The following is a 15,908-nucleotide window of genomic DNA, read 5'->3' on the forward strand; positions in this document are numbered from 1 at the left end:
CTCACATACTTGTTTTTATTTTCATTTTCTCACTCGCTCACATTATTTGGCGCATGCTGTTTCCCTCGCTCGGCTGTTTATTGTCTCTTTCGCACTCGTGCTCTTACCTGAGCGACTCATCGAGAAGGGGAACTTCGGAATACGATCGACCGGGTATAGCCAGCCTAGCCGGCACACCGACATCAGATTCCGTCCTGCAATCCTAACGCTCCGATCAGATCTCTCACAACCGAGTTTCTCAGGCTCGCTACTTGTCCGGGCCGAGGTGTTTCATGGTTCAGCCGGATATCTCCGACTTCCCACTGCCTGTCCGAACCGAAGTGCCTCTCGGCTCAACCAGGAATCTCCGGTTTCCGTTACCAGTCCGAGTCGAGGTGTCTCTTGGCTCAACCGGCTCTTCTGAGTTGACTTGACACTCTGCTCCGTTGACAGCACTGTATAATAGTTATAACATTGTCGCCGCATAAGACATACGAGCATGGATAAGATAATATTGCCTGAAATTGTACATGATTTCTTGTTTGTAAACGAATTATGGGATGGCTTTTCGCGCTTCTACTATTATTTATATATATGATTATTTATAGTTGAAGATGATATAATATAAAGAATATTTAACATAAAACATAGTTAACATAAATATTAATTCATATAAAAACTTAGTCTCTAATTAGTTTTTGATCATTTTTATTAGCGCAGTAAATGCAAACACTAACATAAGGCAATGGGAAGACTGTAATAATAACATATCTCATATACCTCCATTAAAAATCAATTTTGATATGTTGCATTTCCGTAAATCTTTATCAGTTTTTAATGTGGGAGAAGATCAAACAAGTAATTATAATCATGGTTGAAATGTGGAATGCAACAAAACTACACAGATGCCACAATACATCTTGGAACACTATCAGATTTAGAATCATTTTCTAATACAGCAATCAAAAATGCAATTTAAATGCAGTTAAAGAATTAATCAATGTGCTATAGGAAGATCTCACTGAATTATTTATTAAATTTGCCGTTTGAACTCGAGAAAATGTTGCTATATATCAGTGTACTGAAGTGTTCAATTGTATTCGTGTGTATATATGTATATAATTTAATTTATTATATTATGATATTCTCTAGAAAAAATTAAGCATAAATACTAATTAATTACTTACCATTACTAATTTTTTATTTTTTTTATAATGGTAGAAAAGGCAATAATTTAGTTATCTTTAATAATGTTTATGTAATTACACAATTAATTTAGTGTAAATAAATAATTGTTTATCAGATTGTTCTTCTAATTTTCGAGTATTTTTGATAAGAAATCATATTAAATATAGATAATTTTATTTATCTTTCAAACTCTATTCGTTAACGTCGTCTCGAAAATCTCGTAATTCTTTTCCACATATAATTGAGTTAACAAGATCTCAATGATATAAGTACACAGCATACTGCTATACTAACTTTTTCGTATTTATTCTTGTTAGATTTGTTAACTTTTGCCTGAAAACATTTAATGTAAACTATTAATATATCAAAGTTTATACAAATATACAAAATAAACATGTAAATCGATAAAATAACATAATACAATAATCACTTTTACTTTTTTATTATTGCAAATTGTCGGCGAATATTTTAATATATTAAATATAAATTTTTACAAACTTTAGAGATTTGTTTGGCAGATATTCTCTCTTAGTTTTAACAATAATAGTGCGTTATCAACGAGATTCGATGACTAAAGAAAAGAATGGAACCAAACGTCAAAGCGCATTTAAAAATTATAGTATATTAATATATGAACAAATGCAGCAAACCACTGAAAATTACGCTATTGTAAGACTGTAAACTAAATATTTAAACTTCACTCGAGAATTATGACGCAAGCTGGGAAGAAAAACGGTTATATTAAAAAATAAATAATTTCATTAATGTTAATATTAACATTCTACGATTAACGACTTATAATGGGTATCAAGACAAAAGCTATTTAATGTACTAATTTTAAGTATATCATTTGTTACGTCCGGTGGACGTCGCGATTCTTTTCTTTTTTCGAAACCGGGTTCTCGGCTTTCCTTAGGTGTTCCTATCCAAGCCCTTTGGAGGAAATTCCCCCCTTCCGCCGTTCATTTCGAAAACTCCTGATCCCCACCTCTCCTCATAGAAAACAAATGTGTACATAATCCCTCCATATCTTGTAATACACACACACACACGCACGCACGCACGCACGCACGCACGCACGCACGCACGCACGCACGCACGCACGCACGCACGCACGCACGCACGCACGCACGCACGCACGCACGCACGCACGCACGCACGCACGCACGCACGCACGCACGCACGCACGCAAGCACGCACGCACGCACGCACGCACGCACGCACGCACGCACGCACGCACGCACGCACGCACGCACGCACGCACGCACGCACGCACGCACGCACGCACTCATTATGACTTATTTATTTATCCAATATTGTACCTTCCAGTCGGAACTAAAACACATTCGATTTATATAGTTATTTAAAACAAAAATCAAAGTATAATTATAATATATCTTTTTTATGGCAATATATTTACAGATAATTATTTTCTAACAAAGAACTGTACATAACAAAGAATTATATATAACAAATATGTATAACAAATTGTTTATTAAAAATATATTACATGTTTAATTTTTTTTTAAATAACAGATTTTTTAAAGAATTTGTAAAAAAAATTAAATCACAGCTTTAAAATTTTTATAACTGATTAAATAATTATTAATAATTATTAATAGTTCAACTTTTAAATTACCTTAGCGTTAGAAAAAAATTAAAGAGAATTGAAATAAATAATTGGGCAAAACCCTTTAAAGAAGAACAAACAATAGTAAAGAATAAAAATTATTCTTGTTGCACAACTATTAAGTTCTACTTAAATTACAACTTTCAAACTGAACATTTAAAGCACTCAAAAGATATTTCTAAGAAAAAAAAAACATTTTTTATTATCTATTTTTTTAATTGGCAAACTATCATTACATAACAAAAATATCGTGTCTTTACACACACACATATACATTTTAACAAATATTTAATAAATATTATTTAATTATTAAATGAAACAATTGTGGATATGTATTTTTTTTCATTTATTTATGATGTTAATGTTGACACTTACATTTAATTTCAATCACGTTATGAATAAATTGTGGCTTAACTTTAGATTACTCTTTCTTCGTTCATTATGCTATACTATGTATATGCAGAAACAACACATTATACAAAAAATATTAAGATTGTCTTTCAATAAACATATTCTTACATTATTTTAATGTAATTCTCGTTTTTCAATAATGACTTTTAACGGTTTAGTAGTGCGTAGTGTTATATCCATATCTAATTTTATTGCATTTATTTGAATATTTTTATCTACTTTAAATACAAATGTTCTTATCAAAATGGCTAAGATAACTTTCATTGAAATCATTGCATAATTCATACCTGCGAAAGTTTGATAGTTATATTCAAGTAATTTTTTAATTATGACGTATGTTTTATGTGATTTATTTATGCTTACCTATACAATTTCTAGGACCATAACTAAATGGCATGTAATACTTATAAGATGTTTCTATTTTCCCAGAGAAAAATCTGTCCGGGTTAAATATCAACGGATCGGGATCAACGGACCAATATTTTTCATTTCGGTGTAGAGCCAGTATTGCCAAAACAATTTCAGTGTCCTTTGGCAAAATAAACTCTCCTAAACATATGTACTTATATTTAATGCTATTATAATAAAGTTAGAAAATATTAGAAATATTAAAAATTATAAATTATTAGAAAAATAATAAATAGCTTATATATAAATAAAGCAATAGGAATATAATTTAAATCGTCTTATGTTCTTTCATTTCACAAACAAGTATATATTTGATATACAAAATTGCCATTGAACAAACAATATTTTTTATTAAAAATTGAAATGATTTTTCAAGTTCTATTTTATTGAGTATTTTTATTGAGAATTTTGATAAATTTAAACTTTATCTTTTATTATTCTAAAAGATTTAATTTTTAATTTTCTAAAAGATATTAATGTTGTTTTAAACATAACAGTTCCTTTTAATTTTAAAATTTTTATTTCCAATTTGACAAAAAAGACTCATGTGCTTTTTTCGGATCTTATTTTGCTCATAAATCATAATCGAAATAAATTCTATGAATAATTGCAGAAAGAGAAGAATATCAATCTTATAAAATATATATATCTATTATTGAATACTTTTCTATGTTTAACTTATTTTCATATATAGAAACGAAATAAACACATAATTACTAATAATAAAATTGCATATATATTCGTAGTTATCTTGTAAAAACTATGATTTTTCGCGTTTAAGTTATATATAATAATAATTGTGCATAATAACACACACACACACACACACACACAAACACACACATAAAATAACAAGATAAATATATTTAAAAACAAACCTATTTTTACATCCTTTGTTAGGTGTCGCCCAATTAAAGGAACAGCAGGAAATAATCTCATAGTTTCTTTAATGACGCGATCCAAGTAATTCATATGTTGTAAATATGCTGTATTTAATTGGAGCACATTTTGGAGTTTTTGTCTCATAAATTTCCCATAATTCTTTATATGCTTTTTCCTAATATATAAAATTAATAAGATATACATTTAATTATATAAATATAAATATATGCAATATGTATAAATTATATAAATTATAAATATATGCAATATATATAAATTATAAGAGATTTTAATTTTACATAATTTAATTTTAATTTAATTTTATTACATTTAATTTAATTACATTTACAGATTCGTATTATGATATTAAAATAATGATAAAGCTCAATGTAGACATTGTATAGCTTCATTAAAAATCTTAATTTAATTAAAACATACACACAAAATTCTTATTTAAACGAATTTGTAATAAGTTTCGTATTTGACGTATACATTTTGTTTATTCGCTTGTTATAAGTGTAGTTATTTTGAAAAAGAAAAATGTTTATATACTAACTAAATTTAAGTTACAATTTGAACAAAGCTACAGAAATTTACTCGTAATAAATATATACAATAATATATATGGATTTATTAACCTCAGTAGTAGAAATTACTTCATAATGCATATAATAATATATTAAAAAAAGATTTTGAACAAGTTATGATTTGAGTAGATCTAATTGAATTTATTGAAAAAGAGTTTTCTTGATTATTGTTTAAAAATATATCCGCCATAGAGAATCGAAAGCAGCCCGATAATAAAGATAAAGCGTTAATTATTTTACTTATACGTGAAACCTCGAAATCATAGGCATGTATTGTTACATGGAGAAGAGAAGTAAGCGTTTGATTTTCATATACTGGGGATTATATCGGGATTTTAACAATGAAAAACTGATGTGATAATTATTCGAAATCCGCAATGCGTACAGTTGGCGAATTTTTGCAAGAGCTGAATCAGAATGTAAAATTTGGCTACTAATTCTCTCCTCTATGTAACAATGCATGTTCATGAACTTTGAGGCTGCGCGTACAAATTATAATTACATTATAATCAACTTCTGTTTCCTTGCCGAGCTACTTACCGGGTTATCATTTGTACATTTCGTTTATTATGAATAAATTTAATAAATACGTACTTGTATCTGAGGAAAATTTGCTAACATAAAGATTGCAAAATCTATCGTAATAGTTGTTGTGTCGAAAGCCTAAAAGATAAAAATTTCATTTGTTGATTAATATAATAAACAAGTTAAAACAAAAAAGGCTCCAATATGTTGAATATAAAAAATCGGGAAGAAATGGAACTAATAAGATCCGAGCATAGTAAATAAATGCAATTATATTGTGTAAAAAATTTTCTTTAATAATAATTTCGATTTAATAATAGTTTCGATTTTTTCTTTGAGCCATCTTCAGCATACAGAGGTAAATAACAGGCTGACAAAGAATTAGATATAAACAAACGAAGACGAACCATTAAATTGCATATGAAAAGGAGGGTAAAATAAACATGTGTGGACATAGAATGCAAAACATTTGAACTTTCAATTTAAACTTTCAGTAAACGATTATTTTCAATAATCGTTACATATGCATGATGAAGACATTTCATATCTGTTTGAAACTATCTTTCTGACGTTTCATAAATAACATTTATATTATTAATCTTTTATTTAAGACATCCGAAACACTTCAATCTCCTTATCCCATTAAAATTCATGATTCATTAATGTATGATATTCGTAATTCGACAAAATTGCAAATTACTTTTATTTATTTATTTAATATTACTATGATGCTATTGATTGCATGTTTTTAGTAATCTGCCCGATTGGTTAATATAATACACCAATCTTTATCTGAAATTCTACACGCCACATTTTTATTTGATTATTTAAGAAGAAGATCTTTATAAAGTATTTAATTTAAGTATTTGAAGGAACGTAATTTGTTTATATCAGTATAAAATAAAATTATATTTTGATCACAGATTATATCTCTAAAATGTTCAGAAAAAAGTAAAACATATTTATGGTATGTTAAAAAATATACATATAAAGCAATTCATGTTATCAACATTGTAATCGATTCTTTCTGTTTCTTATTCATATTAATCTTTTGCACTCCATAGGCGCCAATATCCCGACAAAAACAGTTACGTCACATCCTCGTCGAATCCACGTATTTTACGTGGCTTACGTGGATGCAGATTTATCCACGAATTATCTACGTGAATACAACTTTCTTTTTTCATTATTACATCGAGGTACTTTATTCTCGAAATATCAATGTAGATTTCATGTGGATATTTCTATTGAAATTATGATTAATCATTCAACGACTCGGTAATATTGTAATGTTAAAAGATATTTTATTAAAATTTTTCAATTGTAATTTTGTATATCTGAAATATTTCAGAAATATACCTGCATCATGTTTTTTATAATATTTATAATATTTATATTATAATATTATAATATTTATATTTATATTTATATTTTATATAATATTGTATTTGCAATATTTCTGAAATCTTTCAGAAAGATAAAAAAGTTTGCTAAAAAAAAGATTATATCTGTATGTTTCTAAATATTTAATAGTATATATGTATATAGAATATGCTTCCTCGCTTTGCCGCTATGCGGCGCTGCATCAAATTAGCTAACTCGTATTCAACTTTTCGTCATAAAGTGTATATAAAAAACTGATACTAACACGGTCCGAAGTTTATTTTTTCTTTTAAGGACCGTCTACGATGGAAATAATATTGGTGGAGTGGACGGTGGAGGATGGAGTAAGGCGTAAGCGAATGGTTCTTTTCCATTTCGCATTACTCCTAGTTTTACGCCTTACTCCACCGTCCACTCCACCGATGTTATTTTCATTGTAGACGGTCCTTTAGTCAGTTTAATTTAATAAACTGATTTAATTTAAAATAATTTGTTTAATAATCTGGATCGCTTGTTGGGATTCAGAATATGGAACAGATTATTTGAAATTAAACGGATAAATGGGAGATAGCCTATTTATTGCGTATATTAAAAATAAAATAAAAATAAAATTATTCTTATGGCCGAGTGTATTTATATACTTTTATAAATGTCCAAGATATTCACTTATCAAAAATGAAAAAAGTAATATGCCTCGAAAGTTTATGAAATTTTCACATAGATTCCACGTAGATTCTAGTACCGTTTTTGAGCGGATTATCCACTCGAATATCCACGTGGATTCAACGATATTAATCTACGTAGTAATAACGTGGATTTCACGTACTGTTTTTGTCGGGTATGGCGATGTACATTTTATAATGAAATTATTTATAATACTGAGAGCAGTAGTGACGATAGTTAAGTAAAATTTTTTTATTTGATAGAATAACATTTTTTAATGTTCACTAAAGATATCACAAAAATGCCTTGGAATTGCTGGTACACTGAGAAAAATATCCAGCAATTTTAATCGGAAAAAACCATTCGAACACTTTATCCGATCGGTTTTGAATAGATCTTGGACTATCCGATGAAATGACGGATATCTTTATCCGATGAAATGTAATTTCCGTTGAAATATGGACGGATAATGAGCCGCCATTTATTTATCCTTGAAATTAATGTACAATATGATCGGACATTGCACTTGATTGGATAAAAACAGAGTATTTTTTCCGATCAAGCTGAATATCCGATTTAATGTACTATTTCCGATTAAAATATATCCGATGATACAATTTATCCGTTCAAACTACTTCAAACATGTCCGATAGTGCGCGTAAACAATTGCGATTGCGTCATGCTGGCGGCAGTACCGATCAGGCAGACTAGGCGTGCACGAGCTTGTAAGCTTTTGTCTCGTGCTTCGTCTTGTGCCTCGTGCCTCATCTTGTGCCTCGTGCCTCATCTTATGCCTCGTGGCCTCATCGAAGCAGTGTATATAAGTGTTGTGAAATATTTTTTTATCAGCTCATGAGTGTTATGTGCCAATTATCAGTGTAATTAGAACGGATTTTTTGAAAATATTCATTGATATTTGAGTCGTTCACAGGCTAAAGCGATTAACTCCATTTTTTGAATTTTTTAAAATTTTAGTTCTAAAGCACATGATTGATCAATCAAGTGCTTTGGAACTAAAATTTTAAAAAATTCAAAAAATGGAGTTAATCGCTTTAGCCTGTGAACGACTTAAATATCAATGAATATTTTCAAAAAATCCGTTCTAATTACACTGATAATTTAATGGGAAAATTCCGATTAAGAGTTAGGTCTATTGATCGGATATGATGTAATCGGATTATCCGATGAAAAAGTAACAAACGGATATTTTTAGATTGGATATTTTCTAATCGGAATTTTCTGATTGGATATTTTCTAATCGGAACTTTCTGATTGGATATCTTTGATCGGTTGTTTCGGCCTTCATCGGTTTTTTTTTCCGATTAAAGAGATCGGTAATATCCGTTTGTTACCTTTTCATCGGATTTTTCGTTCAATTTTCACCGGATATTTTTCTCAGTGTAGGCCATATGACAAAATTAGTTGGAGTAAAGTTAAATAATATTAATTATATTGTAACAATATATCATTTATTTTTGTATGCTGAAGATAATTCACAAATAACCGAAACATTATTATTGAAGAGAATTTCAACACAAAATAAATACGTTTATTTTGTTAGGCTCGATTCTTATTAGTCTTATTCTTCTTCGCCTTTTTATATTTAATATAATAAATTATGTTTATTTATAAACAAATATAATTAACGTAGAAATTATATAGAAATATTTTACATACCGCTAATATCATTGTAATTAGATTATCATGTATCATCTCTTGCGGGTACTTATCTTTATGAGATATTTCTAATAAAATATGTAGAAGTGTCTTATCTATATCGTATAGAAAATAAAATGTAAAATTTTGTGCGTGTGTATATATGTTAATTAGTGTCTAAATCTTATAATAATAGAATTAAATGTGTCACTTTGAGAATTAATATTGAAAATAAATTTAAAAAAAGAAAAATATCTTTAGCAATGATCAAAATTAGGCATTTAATAGTGTTTTAACAATTGAAACAAACATTTTATTAATATTGTGTTTATAAGAAAAAGTTATTTTCACAATTTAAGAATCTTAAATCATAATAGAACAATAAAAAACAAATAAAATGTGGATAAAAACTTACGAGTTGTTTCATATTTAATGTTGGTATTCTGTGCATTTAATGCATACATGTGCTGTTGTATTATCTGTGTAATAATAAACTATGTAGTAAATATACATGTATATGTATATGTATATATATATATATATATATATATATATATATAATAATATAAGTTAAATTAATTAGTTATTAATATTCCCACTTACTTTATTTATAAAAGAATGTAAGAAGTTTACACCCTTTCGCTGTTCTCGTTCCACAGCAGTGAGATTGAATATCAAATTAAAATGTAAGAATACATTTCGTATTCTGGACTTAAAAGTTTTTTTCCAGCTAAAAGATTTTTCTTTAAAAATATTTTATATTATATAAGCACTTGTATGATATAAGCACACAATTAACTAATTGTAATTATTAAGTTCTATACGAATAAATTAAGAAGCAAATATTATTCTCTTAGTTGTACATCAAAAATATTATTCATAATAAAGATTTAATTTGAAATATAATTGCTACTTGTACATTTAAAAAAATTCTTTTGAAGGTGCAATCTCTTAAAAAATGCATAAGATATTTTTAAATAAACTTATCATTATGATTTTTATATACATTAACATAAGAAATTAAGGGTTAAAATTATTTTACCTCGCAATTACTTCGAGACATTGATTGATTTCATTGGATAGACATTCCATTTTGATGTTCGTCATTGTGCCTTTATAATGTCATGAAAAATAAACTAATTAGTCAAGATATTAATTATTAATTTATTAGTAATATTAAGTTATATATTCGCTAAACAAATGATACGAAATTTTTAAACAGAAAATGAATGTTTCGTTATAAAACACTCTTGAAAATTACAATTAGCTATATAAGATTATACTTGTTTCATTATTTTTATTATATACAGGGTGTCTCTGAATTCAGTGCCAAAATTGATACAGCGGCTTTAGGACATGAAAACAAGTCGAAAATGTTAATAAACATATGTCTGAATTCGAATGGTTTTGGAGTTATAAGGTAATAAAGTTTTCTAAAGCTTTCTTAAGACAATATAAATTGAAATAAATGTTGTTTAATGTTCTTTATTTTGTTTAAAGCTTTACAAAAGATGCTCAAAAATTCTTCTGTATTCGACTTCGATACACTTTTAATGTTGCGGATATCGATTGTAGAACTCCAAATATTTTCCAAAACAATTTACTAATTCGTGCTAGAAAGTGTATCGAAGTCAACGAAAGAATTTTTCAGCATTTTTTGTAAAGCTTTAAACAAAATAAAGAACATTAAATATAACATTTATTTCAATTTATATTGTTTTAAGGAAGCACTTTATAATCTTATAACTCCAAAACCGTTCGAATTCGAATATATGTTTAACATTTTCGACTTGTTTTCAACTCTTAAAGCCACTGTATCAATTTTGGAAATGCAGGAACATCCTGTATATGTATATATAAATTTATTATATCTAATGTTAAAAAATTTAACAGCACATTTAATACATTTTATCATTAAAATGTTTTAGAAAGTAAAATACATAAAAACTCAAAAAACAATAGACACGGTAGCATCTTGTGAAAATATATGTAGCAACAACGAAGAGAACTGTGTATCTATATGTGAGTCGCCTAGTTATGAAGATAATAGATTATCGGATCTCACGAAGTAACAGTTAGACCATTTAAAATCTTAATCGATAGCTTGGATCTCATCATACAAAGAAAATCTTTACTTTTGTCCTACCCTCTAAAAGTGAATCAGTGAAAATATTACTAATTTAAACAGTAAAATAAGATTTTACTGAGAATCAGTGAGTATTTTATTGATCTTCAGTAGAAACGCTTATTTTTTGTTATTTTATCTTATATCTCACTGATTATGGTCAGTTAAAGTAAAATTCACTGTAAAATAAATTTAAAACGGTAGTTCGCTAGTTCGTTCGATTACCGCTATGATCGCTATCTCTCTCGTATTTAAGTTTTAGTCATAAGAATTATATAAAGTTTGCAGAGAGCGACAGATAAAATTAAAAATATTACTTCGATTTAATTTTCTGATACAATAGAGAGGCTCCAAATCGATTAAATCGATTTTATAAATCGGACAAATAAATGTCTGGCGACTTAATGAAAATTATTCGTTCGTTATCTATTTAAAGTAACAAGTTCAATGTGCATGTATAAATAAAATAAAATTTTTAATATAATAAATATTTATATTACTGATTGTTTCAATCAGTGATAATACACTGATTCACTTTTAGACAACACGTTTTTTTCTATTATATGTTAAAATTCTCGTACAAAGTATTATAAATCCTACCGTACAAAGGTACAGGTTTCTACTTCATGTGGAGTATTTTGAGTAAAGCTAATGCCGACGATAAGTTACTTCGAAATATATATAAATGTACAAGATACATATTATATACGTATATAATTGAACATATATATTTTATATTCTGTAGGATAATTTATATATTGTTTAAATTTCTGTTTTTCTATACAATAATATAAACTAAAGTCATTATTTAAGAAATTAGAAATTTAACCATTCGATACGTTATTAAAATTCAATAAATAAGATATTTTTAATTAAACGGTTTATGTATAAATATTATTAAAAAAATATTAAAATGCGCTGTAAAAACCAAGAAAGTATTAATTTATAGATATTAATTTGCAAAATACTAATAAAAAAAATGTTATAAAAGTAAAAGTGTTAAAAAAGTACTAAATGTTTAAGTAAATGTTTAAAAAAGTACTATTTTATCGTCTATTATAGACAAATTTACTTTTTCTCTCTATAAAAAAATTATAAAAAGAAATAAACTAAAAAATTATTTAAAATACATATGTCTTTCTTGCCAAAGTTACAATATTAAAAATATTATAAAAATATGAAAGTTATAAATATTTCATACAAAAACTTAATTTGTTATATCAAACAAAGTAACATGAATAATATGATAAAATAATTTACTATTAATGATAAAGTATTTTGTTATCAAATTTCAAATATAATACACATGAAAATGATTACAGATTATACAGATCATCTTATATGACAATTAAATGTGTTTTTATCGTTATAATAAGGAAAGATCTTATTAAGAGGCGACAAATCTAAATGAGAAATACAATATTATATACAGGGTGTATCAGACCACCCGTGCCAGCCAAATATCTCGAAAACCAAGAACGACAGACAAAAATATTTCAGACAAAAGTTGTAGGGTTTCAAGTAACGTATTATATAGTGATATTGATACGATCTTGAATAGTGTTATCAAGGTCACGTGAAGGTCATCTTAAATTTCTTAAATGGAACCCCCTATTTTTCATTACATATTCTTGTAGCTTATCTCGAGGGCTTTTCAAAACACTATAATTAAGTTAGTTTTCAGAAGGAACTTTCCGAGTTATGAGGCTTGAAATCATTTCTTAATTTCACATAAACCATAAAATATCTAGTAAAATATTCATTTTTCGATTATCTTACCTTAATACTTTTATGTACAAAATAATAAGAGGAATCAATTGGTGTAAAGAAAACACATAATTGTTTCGGAAAAAAAAATGTAATTGTTAATTGCACATTAGATTCACCTACTCTGCTTTTTGTAACTAAACCTCGCAGGCCTGTGTAATTAGAACTCTATACTATATAGAAGCAGACAGTTGAATAACCCATTCCAATTAGAGATGAATTACATTTTTATTTACCTTTATTTGGGAATATAAAGAAATTGATTATGAAACCATTTAAGAATAGACCTAACAAGGAAAGGCACGGAAGTGTTCCCCTCCGATTTTGATGAGCTTAAAAGCTATTGAAATATGTTGTGTTGTAGACAAAAATAAGGAACACGTATCTTTTTTGAAGGAACACGTGCCCATTTTATATGTGCGTGTCTAGGGGATAAATCATCCCTTTGAAAAAAATCGGTTTTTTTCTTTCGAGATGAATATTTCAAAAACTATAAGAGATACAAAAAATTTTCAAATTAAAAAATAAATAAAATAATTAAAAAATAGCTTCAAGAGTACTTTACAACAATAACAAAAAAAAATTGTTATTTTTTTAATTTTTTCAAATACTCTTACCACTAAATATATTTTTTTTAATTTTGAAATTTCTTTGTTATCAAGTATTATTTTTTTACGAATCCAACCATATATGATATTATGTTTCGAAAAATCATTTTCCAGAATTAATTATAAACTTCTCTGTAATATGCTATTCGTGTCCGTCCATGCGCTCGATTTTTCGCATAACACATCCTGTTTTTCTGTAATGAAAGATAACTAACACGGATACATTTATATATGTAACTTATCTATTATATGTCATTTACCTATGCCACGTTTTTTTCGCGTGCAAAGCTAAAATAACATTGATATAACAAATCAAATTTATATTTAATATGTGATAAGATATTAAAACGTTAAATATAAATAAACTCAAAATGTATGCATAAAATACCGCACGAGATTCTAAACTTGTTTAATTTAAGACAGCACAAGATGAAATAATAATAATAATAATAATAATAATAATAATAATAATAATGATAATAATAATAATATAATTATGTAATTATGTAATTGCACAGCTTGTAAGATTGCTAGAATTGATTTAAAATAGCGATTGTTTTTGTTTAAAATGTGTCTTTCTTAAAATCAAGATATTAATAGTGATAATAACAAAATAAGGAAAAAAGTTTTATTTCTTTTTACAAATTTTCATATCAAACTTCTTAACGCTTTCAATTCAGTAGATTAATTTTTAAATAGGCGATAAATCATTTAGAAATTTATCACCTCGAATTATCTTTAGCTAACAAACGACGCTAGTTGCTATTTTTGAATTTTATTTCAATTTCAATAATTGCTCTTATCGTTTTTTTAATCGCATATTATATTTCGAGAGAGATTTTATTTATAAAAAACATGACAAAAGTATGATTGCCATCGATTTTTATGAGACATAATATTCTAAAAGTCAATTTTTTAATGGAGTATTTCAATGTAAGAGAACAAATAAAAAAATACACACATCTCTCTTAGTCTATATATCTAAAGTTAATCAAAATCGCATTTTGTAATTTTTGCACTTACATTTACATATCATTAATCACATTTTGTAATTTTTGCACTTACATTTACATATCATTAATCTAAAGAGTCGATTGATTCGTTAAAAAATTATTATTGAAAACAAAGAGTCAAATCCATGCCACGAAAATTATTCTGCAAATGAATGTTGCTGTTATGTATTTTATTGCTTAACTCTGTATTTTGCAACAATAATGTTATAACTTTTGAAAATACGGTTCAAATCTTGTTATACAGGAAAAATACATAATATTGCACATGCATTGCAAATATAAATCTATACGACAGATCTTCCGCTGTGTTTATGCGTAAAGCATTAAATTTATAACCATGTTTTGCAAACACCGATGCATATATCATTTAAAATATGTATTTACTTTAAAATAAAGAATAGGAAAAAAGAAATATAACATAAATAATACTTTATATTACGTGAATTAAATTCAGTTATATAATGTGATGATAAATCCTCTACATCATTGAAATATATAATTAAAATATTTCTCATTAAAAATTGCAGATTGGCGAAGGAAAAATATGAAGATATTTTTGTGCATGATAGAAAAAAGAAGAAATTAAATTTAATTAAATCTCTTGAAAAATTTAAACAGCTACAGATATAAAGATATAATTGCAATATATTAAACTTGCGATCCATGTATGCGTATTAATATATCTCGATGCGTATTAATATATCTCGATTAAAAATGGATTTCGAAGGAAAAAATTATAACTACAAGAAAATAGAAATAATGTACAAAGAAGAATGCAAAGAAAAAAAACTTGTTGCAGCAAATGAAGTAAATAAAATTTAAACGGTTTCAGATATAAAAATATAATTGCAACGTTGTAATTCGCGATCCATGTATACGATCGATATTTTCGTCGCAGTCGAGAATGTTATGGGGCTTTTAGGTTCAGCGAAATATTCTTTTAATTCTATGAATTACTGACTATAAAAATTGGAAGAAGAATGCAAAAGAGCGAGACAATATTTTTATTTGAATAGAGCGCGTTAGAAAAAAAAGAAATCTTTTTATGTGTTAAATATTTAATATAAGAAAAATTAATATAAA

At 26.9% G+C, this 15,908-nt stretch overlaps 1 pseudogene; it reads right to left on the reverse strand.

Annotated features, from left to right (window-relative positions):
* Positions 1 to 3,322: 3,322 nt before the first annotated feature.
* On the reverse strand, positions 3,323 to 10,419 carry LOC145968870 (cytochrome P450 4V2-like; annotated as a pseudogene).
* Between the last annotated feature and the right edge of the window lie 5,489 nt (positions 10,420 to 15,908).

This window comes from Camponotus vicinus, unplaced genomic scaffold (assembly GCF_025532165.1).
Source record: "Camponotus vicinus isolate PSW18456_S1 unplaced genomic scaffold, iyCamVici1.0 SCAF_1, whole genome shotgun sequence".
NCBI classification, from domain to species: Eukaryota; Metazoa; Arthropoda; class Insecta; order Hymenoptera; family Formicidae; genus Camponotus; species Camponotus vicinus.